At 35.9% G+C, this 11,203-nt stretch overlaps 1 long non-coding RNA gene across 1 annotated transcript in view; it reads left to right on the top strand.

Moving 5' to 3' along the window:
* The window catches only part of LOC135106488 (uncharacterized), a 47,306-nt gene extending 36,604 nt beyond the window's left edge, over positions 1-10,702 (top strand). The window contains exons 2-6 of the long non-coding RNA XR_010271335.1: positions 1,573-1,633; positions 3,066-3,239; positions 6,803-7,150; positions 7,823-9,285; positions 9,433-10,702. This is a non-coding gene — a long non-coding RNA (uncharacterized LOC135106488). The remainder of the gene's footprint in view (positions 1-1,572; positions 1,634-3,065; positions 3,240-6,802; positions 7,151-7,822; positions 9,286-9,432) is intronic.
* Positions 10,703-11,203: the final 501 nt, after the last annotated feature.

Below are 11,203 nucleotides of genomic sequence, written 5' to 3'. Positions count from 1 at the left end.
TGTGTGAGCGGACTCGCGCGCACACACACACACACACACACACACACACACACACACACACACACACACACACACACACACACACACACACACACACACACACACACACACACACACACACCGTGCATTCTAGTAGTGCACTTAGTAGGGTGGAGTGAAGCTTGGGCGGGGTGGGCGGGGTGGGCGGAGTGGGGTGCATGCGAGGGTGACGCTGCGTGCCCGGTAATGTTCTAATTTGTATTCCGGCGCGAGGCTTTGTGATGCTTGGCGAGGACGGCGCCGCGGGTCGTGCTGCGAGGCGGTGGCCGGCACGTCCTGGCGTGGCTAGGGTGGTGGTGGGACCCCTTACCACCACCACCACCACCACCCTACCTTCATGTACCCACGCTACTGAAGAAGACAACGATCATTGTGGTAAAGAAACACTCTGGTGATGCAAATAAATATGAAGATAATAAGTGGTAACACTAGAATTATGCACGGAAAATAAATTTGCCTTTCCATTAGTCTATCCCTGATAATTTGGGGGCATTTTTCTTCTTTTTGATACCATTAGCCGCTCCTCAAAAATACATGAATACCCCATTCCTATTATCTATATATATCTTTTGTTTGTTATTGATCGATTCCTAACACAAAATAAATAAAAAGATATATAACATTGTATTGTTCATCATTAAGATATTTACCAACTCTTCTATTTCTGCAGGATGGTGAAGAGAGAACGAGCTTGCTTACGTAGCCTCTGACAACAATGGTGAATAATAACACATGTTTTGGGAATCATAAACAGGAATTACAGCTGGCATTAGAGAAAATTAAACGTGAAAATGTGGAACAAAGCTTTAATATGACAGACAAATATTACTCCTGTATTACATGAATCCGATTTGTTGCAGCGAATCTTCTTTTTCTACTCAAAATTTAATTATCGTTGTTAAATACCTTTTTTTCAGCCTTTATTACAGCGCCAATTAGTGTTGATAAAAATCTACTACTACTACTACTACTACTACTACTACTACTACTACTACTACTACTACTACTACTACTACTACTATCACCACTGCCACAACCACCACCACCATCTTTAATCCTACTACTACCACTGGTGTTGCGACAGTTAGACAAACTTGTGATGTGGCTCTGAGCTGTTTCCCTAAGCTTGTTGGATAAAACACGGAAGAGGAAAAAAGGGGAGAAAAAGCGGGATGAGCAAGCGACTGGGTAAGGCCGTGAGAGCTTGACCGGAGGGAGGGAGTAGAGACATTCAGAAGTCAAGGTTTTCACTGCTGGTACATTTACACACACACACACACACACACACACAAATGTATGTAGTCCAAGTGGAAAAAGTGTGTGTGTGTGTGTTTATAGTCGTATGTGGTATTTCAATTATACAAACTGTAATAATGTCAACAATTACATCGACAACAACAACAACAACAACAACAACGGTAATAATAATAATAATAATAATAATAATAATAATAATAATAATAATGATAAAAATAATAATAATAATAATAATACACTGTACTTTAAAGCTAACACAATAATTTCTCTCCTCAGGTGACTACACGTGGGAATAAACTGAAGGAAAGCTGCTCGCTGGTGCCTCGCTCTATTGAAGGTACAGGATGCGTTTTCCATTATTTTTGTTTTCATTAAGGGAAAGCATCACGAGTCACAAAGAGAATGACATTCAGTATTTTTGGATTCGTATGAAATTTGATGTGCATGTGTGTTTGTACCTTAATCATAAAATCTCCAAGTTTCATTAAAATACGACCCTTGGTTTAGGGGGAAAAAAATATATTTCACACCAAAAATGGGTAAAGAGAGCATTTTCTGTCTGGATATAGTGGAGATGTGAGATAAGACTTGTATGTAGTGTTTAGGCATATATATATATATATATATATATATATATATATATATATATATATATATATATATATATATATATATATATATATATATATATATATATATATATATATAAGGTACTAGGGCACTAGGCCTTGCTGGCGCCCGAGAGTGTAAGAAAGGCAGGAAAAGTGAGTGGCGAGTGTGTGGGGCGACACTGTACTCTCCCCACGGTTTTGGAGGACAAAGTGAAAGATGGAGGCGGAAGGAAGGGCCAGTGAGCTGCGTATGCTTGACCTCTGAGTAGGGGAAAAAAAAAAAAATGACACGTTTCGGAAATAACTTGTATCATAAGTAGAGAACGTGCATCCCGTTAAGCAGCCGCGCATTGCAAGGCCACGAGAGTACGTGGTATGATCGCAAGTGACACGTCCGGAAATCAGCGTTTAATTGCGTATGTCTTAATAGAAAAAAATTGCTGATTTCCAAATTATACATCTAAGTATGACCTCGTCTAGTTCAGGAGAGTCCTTCGTATAAATGCACTGGTGTGTGTATGTGTGTGTGAATGTTATTGCTAGTTCTCTCTCTCTCTCTCTCTCTCTCTCTCTCTCTCTCTCTCTCTCTCTCTCTCTCTCTCTCTCTCTCTCTCTCTCTCTCTCTCTCTCTCTCTCTCTCTCTCTCTCTCTCTCTCTCTCTCTCTCTCTCTCTCTCTCTCTCTCTCTCTCTCTCTCTCTCTATATATATATATATATATATATATATATATATATATATATATATATATATATATATATATATATATATATATTTACGGTTTTAGTGACAGATTAACAACATTTCTACATTAATAACAGGAAAAACACCATTGAAAACCCTGATAATCATCTTTATACCTTTGAAAAACAGTCGTGAGGAGAGAGAGAGAGAGAGAGAGAGAGAGAGAGAGAGAGAGAGAGAGAGAGTAGGAGCATTTCAGTTGAGCCTATTCTGCCCTGGTTCGTGTTTGCTGCGGTGACACGGTGCCGCACTGAGTGAAGATTGCTTTCATAATCACTTATCGGGGGTGGAGTGGGGAAAGGAGAGTCAGGAAGTGAGGATATTTATATTATTTGACATATTATTTGATAGCATGTCAACTTTTGTGTGTGTGTGTGTGTGTGTGTGTGTGTGTGTGTGGGTGGGTGTTGGATCAGTGACAGGTGGCGCTGGGGAGTTACCACGGCGAGCGGCTGGCTGGCTGCAGTGTTTTGGTCAGCACTGGTCAATCTTGCCCTACACGCTCTATTAACCAGTGTTTCCGTCTTCCCGACACCTTCTTCCTGCACCAAGCACCGTCAAGCATCACCAGAGAGGCACGAGTACGTAAGGTGAGTCCAGCGGGGCCAGTCTCTCCTCAGTCAGCCTTACTGCCTTCACAACACCCTAATCCTCCCTGTAGTGTCTTGTATTCGTTTATTTAGGATTCATTATTCGTTATTTGTTTTTTTTAGGGATTAATTATTTATATTTAGGTTTTGTTTACGTCTGAGTCTGGAAAGAGTTGGAAATTTATTCAAATATTTAATGTTCGCCAATATGTAAACAAGCTGTCAGCTGTGTTATTAGCCATTATTTGCCTCGTCTCTCACTTATTGTAAGCCTAACATATCACAAGATGGATCCACATGTCTAGCCTTCATATCCGCTGGTCAGATATATCCGTCATTGCCTGGTTTTGGTGTTATATAGGAATAAATGAGGCAACATGGCCGCCGGCTCCCCCACTGAGGTCGCCGCCGAGGGCCGCCATGATGGACTGGCACCTGTTCCGGCTTGTTGGTTCCAATATTTTTTTTTATTTTTCTGAATTAATTTATTTGGCTTGTATAGTAAAATTTTATGGTTTCTAAAAATATTTCGTTGCTTTTGAAGTGTTTTTCTTGCTTCAGTTAAGTAAATGTGCTGAATTTGGTGTTGTTTTTTATGTAAATAAGGGGCAGTTTGTACGGTGAAATTTACCCAGCCTGGTTTTTGGCTTTTTTATTTGAGGCTTTAATGAAGATTTTATTGCTTCAAAAAATCGTTTATGATTTTTAAAGTATGTTGCGTTCCTGTTGAGTTAAGTATGTGGAATTTGAATAGGCTTATTGTCCCGTTGAAAGTGGTGATTTTGTCATTTTTTAGCTTCTTTATTTTTTTATTGTAGCTTGTAACTAAGTGTGCATTATTTAAAAAAATAGTTCAGATTTTTTAAAATGTTTTTTTACCAGTGTAAAGTGGAATAGGTGGACTTTTCAGTGTTTTTAATGGTGTCAAAATTTCCAACACTTTTTCCATATTTCACATAATATTTCTTTATAACTACTGAGACTGGAGGTGTTTTGATATTGTGAATATTAATTAAAGTAATTGTCAAGTCAGAATATATAATGCATTCGAGCCTAGCTTCATTTTTTCTATGGGTCAATTTCAAATTGAAATACGTTACGTACGTATGGCAGCGGGGCGCCGGCACCTCGCCTGTGACGTCATCAAGGATTCGAGACTCGGTCTGCTCCAGTGTCTCCTCAATATTTACCGTAATTTCCAGTGTTTTCCAAGTGTTTCCAGCTCTTTCTAAAGTCAGGCGTGTAGATAGTTGTAGTACAAGGAAGAAAATAAGAGAAATGAAAGAGGAGAAGGAAGAAATAAAAAGAAATGGAGGAGGAGGCAAAACAGGTAAATAATATTTAGCTTAGTTTCCCCTGGTGTGCTGCAGTTCTCTAATATTTTGTGTGTTTTGGGTGTTTTATGTGTTTAGGATGTATGTAGGAATATTGTGGGGTGTTTAGAGTGTGTTTTGGTGGTATTTGGGTGTGTTTTGGGTATATATTTGCTGTTATCATTGTGTTTTGGGTGAATTTTGGGTGTTTTAAATGTGGTTTAGGATGTTTTTAGTTATATTGTAAGTGGTTTGAGTCGTGTGGGGTGTTTTGAGTATATTATGGGATGTTTTTGTGTGTTATGGGTGTGTTTGGGAGTATATTGAGGTGTAGTGAGTTTGTTTTGGGTTTATTTTCTGTTTTAAGTGTTTCAGTGAGTTTGGGTGTGTGTGTCGGGTCTTTTGAGGTGTATTTGATTGTGTGCAAGTAGTTTTGGGTCTTTAAGGGTGTGTTTGTGGCGTGTTTGTGGTGTTGAGTGGTGCTTTAAGTGTGTTTTGGATGTTTTGATGTGTGTTTGATGAGTTTTGGAGTGTTGTAGTGTATTTTGGGTGTTTTAAATTTTTTGAGTGTGTTTGTTGAGTTTTAGGTATATTGGGATGCTTTGAGTGTGTTTTGGATAAATTTAGCGTGGTTGGGGTGGGTTATTTGGATATTTTCAGATGTTACGGGGTGTTTTGAGTGAATATTCAATATTTGGTTGTGTTTAGGTGAGTGTAGTGGGTATTTTGGGGTGTTGTGATGTGTTTTGGTTGTGTTTTGGATGTTTTGAGTGTATTTTGAGTGTGTTTTGGTAAGTTTTGTTGCATGTAGGGATGTTGAGTGATATATATATATATATATATATATATATATATATATATATATATATATATATATATATATATATATATATATATATAATGGGAAGGCAATGAGAAGAGGGACAAAAGAACATGGGATGCACCGCCTGTGTTCATACCAGGATCTGATGTCAATTCTTGTGAAGGGCCAGAATGCATATTCCTGAAGTCTGGAAGGAGTCGTCCGCCAGCCTGTATGGACACTAGGCTGTAGCTCCAAAACTAACTGTAGGATTCTCTCTAAAATAGTCTCATTGAGATTCTCGCACAAAATTACCTATACGTAACTTAACCTAACCTAACCTAACTGCTACAAGAGTAAATGGGCCGAAACATTACCAGACTTCGGGAATATGCCTCCAGAGGGATACGGGTTAAGGTCGCTTCACACACACATCAGTGCCGTATTCATTCCGTGCTGTTCAGTGCTTCAGTGTCAGTAAAAAAAAAATTCATCATTTTGGAATTCAGCGGAAGCATTTACACACATCCGGCGAAGTACCGTGTTTTGACTAAAGTGATTGTTACATCTCCGTTCCGTGAAATGGAATATCGTCATCACTAGTATTTTAAAAATTTTCACGGATGTCGGACAAGCGTTTGAAATAAAATAGAAGAAATTGAAATGGTGATAAATACTCTTTTTAATTGATGTAATTAATCACATTGTACATTATACTTACCAGAACACACCACATCACACCACACCACATCATAACACACCACACCATACCACACCACACCACACATCACTGAGCAATGTCATCAAACAGTTTTTGGACATTCTTAAGTACTGGAAAATTTTTGTTTCATCATTAATTAATTCCTCGTACAGAGTAGCAAAATCTCCTTCAGTTTCTCTTTTTCTTCCACGTTTCATGTACCCACTTTTCTTTTCTTTATTTTTTGTTAAGCAAGCATCTTGCTCTTCATCAAGAATTATGACAATCATAGCCAACTCCACGTCTGAAAGGATATATGTGCATAGACGTCACGAAAGCAACATGGATATCACTGACACTATACGATACTAATACGGCACTGATAGGTGTGAAACCACCTTTGAGTGTACTATTCAGATAGTGTACCCACTATCTGCCAATTTCACTGGGACAAAAGCACAATTAGGTGATTGTTAAGAATAATAATAATAATGATAATAATAATAATAATAATAATAATATAATAAAAGGAGTTAAGCCATCTATATAGTTAGCTAGATTGATATCATTATTATTGTTATCATCATTATTACATATCAAGGTATTGTGACATTATTATTAATAATATGTTGTTATTATTATTATTATTATTATTATTATTATTATTATTATTATTATTATTAATATTATTATTATTATTATTATTATTATTATTATTGTTATTATTATTATCATTATCATATTTCAGCTATCCAACATCAGAACAGTATATGAATATGGCAAATGCTGTTTTGACATCATTTCCTGCCATCCTGAGAAACAGTGATCTCGAGGAGCATGAATTGCAGCTGCAATGGAAATTGCGCATCCAGCGCAAGTTTCAGAATTCAAGAGGCAGGATTCCTCAGTGACTGAGGTGACGTCAAGGAAAAAGAAGATCCCTTGCATAGCGCCAAAAGAGACTACGTGTCCACTGATGTATGGAGTAAAGGCTTACCTTCCACCAAGACCCCATTCAGAAGATGATGAATCATTAGAGAGACATAGACAGTGGCTTGCTCTACATTGGATGAAGAAAGATCCCGAGTTAGATAAGGTATGTGATATTTGTACGCTTGATTTATCTTTTTTATATTTCAGAGACTTCTTTACTGGTGTTGTTTAAAAATACCTGCTCTTATGTAAGCAATTTCAATGGTACTGGTGGATAGCCACTGAAAAATTATACTTGTATATATATATATATATATATATATATATATATATATATATATATATATATATATATATATATATATATATATATATATATATATATATGTGAGGGAGAGAGGGAGGCTGGCGGGACAGTCAACTTATGAAAACTAATTTTACTTTAATGATTTTCCTCAGGCTGAACGCCTCATGCAGTTGACACTCTCTGAGAGATGCAAAAAAATAATCAATGGGAACATTCTTGTAGCAGAAATCCTGAACTTGTACCTGTGGATTCAGACTTTTGATGGCATAAGTGTGTATATATGTACACTTTATGGATTTTGCTACATATTGTTACTAATTGTCAACTTTATTTGTAGGGCTATAATGTATATAGCTATTTATATTTTATAGTAGGTAATTGATATTTAACTACTGGTACTTCCATTCTCCCTCTCAGGCTCAAAGGCCTCAGTGACGGGAGATAAGCACTCATAACTAAGTACAGTTATTGCAGATGCTCATCTCTGTAACCTTCACTTATAATTATTTGATGCTTATATCTTTACAGATAATCAAGGAGTTCCTGAGATTAGAACCACAAGCGGATGAACCAGACCCAAGAGTAGCAGTTTTGAAAGGGCTGGAGAAATACGAGTATAGGCTCCCAATAATTGCCATTCTCAAAAAAAGAAAAGCAGTTCCTCTGTATATGGAAACCTTACTTGAACTCTATGACCACGATGAAAGTCAATGCGAGTAATGTCTAGTTCAATTTGTTCATTTCAGTAGCTGGTAGCAATTTAATATATGTATCTTTTCATCATTAGCAATGCATCTTTCACTTTTATAAGCCTAGTATTCATGAAACTATGCTGCATGCAAAAACCAAACATTGTATTAAGCATGACCTATCTAACTGTAATGCTTGCACCAATTTCTATAAAGGTACTAATTTAATTGTTAAATTCCTGCTCTTCTATCCAATTTTTGGCTGAGTGCTATGGCTAAATAATTGTTTGCAGCATAAGTGATGTTAAAGATTTTAATAGGTGTAAAGCATCTCTCTCTCTCTCTCTCTCTCTCTCTCTCTCTCTCTCTCTCTCTCTCTCTCTCTCTCTCTCTCTCTCTCTCTCTCTCTCTCTCTCTCTCTCTCTCTCTCTCTCTCTCTCTCTCTCTCTCTCTCTCTCTCTCGTAAGGAAAGACATTATTTCTAGTGTAAATAAACCCAATAGGCTGTCCAATTTGAAATTTAAAATGTAAATATTATCAATCTTTTTAGAAATGTTAGCTGCATCCTCTTCCCTTGCAGTCCAATAAGACAGGTCACTAATTCGTGTGGAGATAGAATTCTTGGAGTCGACTTTGCCGGCACTAGCGCAAGTGCAAACAGTCTGATGAAGGTTTCTTCCATGGTTGTGATGAAGTTCAGGACTTCTCACACTGTTTTGGTGGATATGATGAGAAGAATCGGGAGTTCGGAACATCAGTGCGTTATGTCGGGGCATGTAGGTTCGGCTGGGGTTTTCTTTCTTTCTTTCTTTCTTTTTTTTTTCGATCAGTACTCATCATATTCTTACGAGGACTTGCTAGACAAAGCACTATTGCATTATGATATTACCCAAATAGTGTCTCAAGTAAAAAACATAATCGCATACTCGTACAAAAGATTTGCTGCTGTGACACAAAGGACAAAAATCATTAGTATACTGGTCGTTCTGAGCATTCAATCAAAATGCTTGTCATTCATATAATTAGTAGAACCATCGAGGAGCTTTACTTTTGTTAATTCTTATATGATAAAGCAATAATTACAGGAGACTTTTAAAAGACTGGTACTCAAATTAGTGGACTGTCCTATTGGATGTGACCATATCTTCACTTTTTCCTTACACAGTTAATTTTCTTTTGTTTATTTGATTTACTTATTATCATATTTATTTATATATTTATTTATTTGCACCAGATGCTTGCTTAGTTATATTGGGGTTACTTCACCTGCTTGGAGAAAGGAAAGACTCCATTTTTACTAAGGTTAAATTTCAGTACCTTTGATTTTAGAGTGGTGTGTATATATTGAAATTTCTGAATATATTATCACCTTAAGATATACATCTACATGTAAATTTTATTTTAATGTCAAAATGTTATTAATGTTTACACTATTATTTCTTCCTTAAGGTACCAGAAGAAGAACTAAGAACAGGGCAGTCTAGTGTGTATTTGATGGTGCACCTGTAGCTGAACCAACATGTATTTCTATGGCTGTAGTCTCATTGGTAGCAGGGCTTTGTGTTTGATATTGAACACCCAAAAAATTGTGAACATTTCCTCCGTTTCACAACATCCCATCTCTTAGGTATCAAGTATGACAAAGGTAACACTTCAAAAACAAGATCTCTACGTGTAAAACTCAATGAAGTAAAGACAGAATTGAGCTACAAAAATGCATAAATCTGCTTCCAAATATATTCAACTCCACACATAATGCCTCTCTCTCTCTCTCTCTCTCTCTCTCTCTCTCTCTCTCTCTCTCTCTCTCTCTCTCTCTCTCTCTCTCTCTCTCTCTCTCTCTCTCTCTCTCTCTCTCTCTCTCTCTCTCTCTCTCTCTCTCTCTCTCTCTCTCTCTCTCTCTCTCTCTCTCTCTCTCTCTCTCTCTCTCTCTCTCTCTCTCTCTCCAAATTGGGAAGTATTCTTCATGTACCATATGATGCATATATTTTTATTTATTTTTTTATATACATTTTTTACCTTTTTTTTTTATTTCTGTATGTTATTGCAAGTGATACGTGAAGCTTCTTTATTACTGTTCTGAGCATTTCTGTAGATTTGTTTAGTTAGTATATCCCATAGAAATACTCATTTTCTTTTTTTGTGTGGCTTTAAAGGAAAAATGGTGACATATGGATATGATCTGGGTTAAAAGCTTGTACAAATAAGGTTAAATGTCTATTTTTGCACTGGTTGTTTCCCTAAGTTTCTTAAAAGTACCGTGATATAATGATTAGCAGTGGACTAATTAATTGTTCTTTACAGGGTCTGTAACTCCTTACATTTAATTTATGTTAACTTTACTTACATATTTTTTCCTTTAGTTTATGAATGGGAGGAAGGTTTAATATTCATATCTTAAGAGATGCTTACTTTCTTTTCCACATTGCAAGTTTTAGTGATTAATACTCACAAATGTGTATTATTTACTTAATGGCTTGTCAAAACAGGTTGTTTTTGTGTTGCTTTTTTTTTTCTCATGCTAGGATGAAGTGTTACTAATGGAATTTATTTTTTACATCTGTTTTATATATCATTACAGTTTTGAGGGGAGCTTTCTGTTAAATGTTCAAGTGAAAAGCATACTATACTATAGATGATAAAAATTATAGTGTTTATTTTTTTATTATTATTTTTTTTTTTAATGCAATGAAATGGAGGGAACATTTAATTGTATATGAATATATTGAATTTATTACCTATTCTTTCCCTAACCCTGAGACAGCAGTAGCTAGCTGCTAGTATTAAAGGTACTAATGATTCATCATCTGCCTAAGAAAGACTAACTAATTAGTCATTTAATTGACTAACCTATGATCCACTTTACTAATATGGTTAGTAGAAGCAGTGAACAGTATGAAGGCATTAGTCAGATATATTTGAGTAAGACCATACTCAGGTTGAGTGCTCAGTCACAAATTGACTAACATTATGTTAGTCACTGTGACTAATGCTGCCACTCGTTCTAGACCCCATGGGTTTTACTAAGAAAAGTTAGTCAGCACGACTAACTTTGGTTTTGTATATATATATATATATATATATATATATATATATATATATATATATATATATATATATATATATATATATATATATATATATATATATATATATATATATATATATATATATATATATATATATATATATATATATATATATATATATATATAATATG

Source organism: Scylla paramamosain, chromosome 2 (genome assembly GCF_035594125.1).
Source record: "Scylla paramamosain isolate STU-SP2022 chromosome 2, ASM3559412v1, whole genome shotgun sequence".
Taxonomy (NCBI): Eukaryota; Metazoa; Arthropoda; class Malacostraca; order Decapoda; family Portunidae; genus Scylla; species Scylla paramamosain.
Note: the sequence above shows the minus strand (reverse complement) of the source record. Positions and strands in the feature narration are given on the sequence as shown.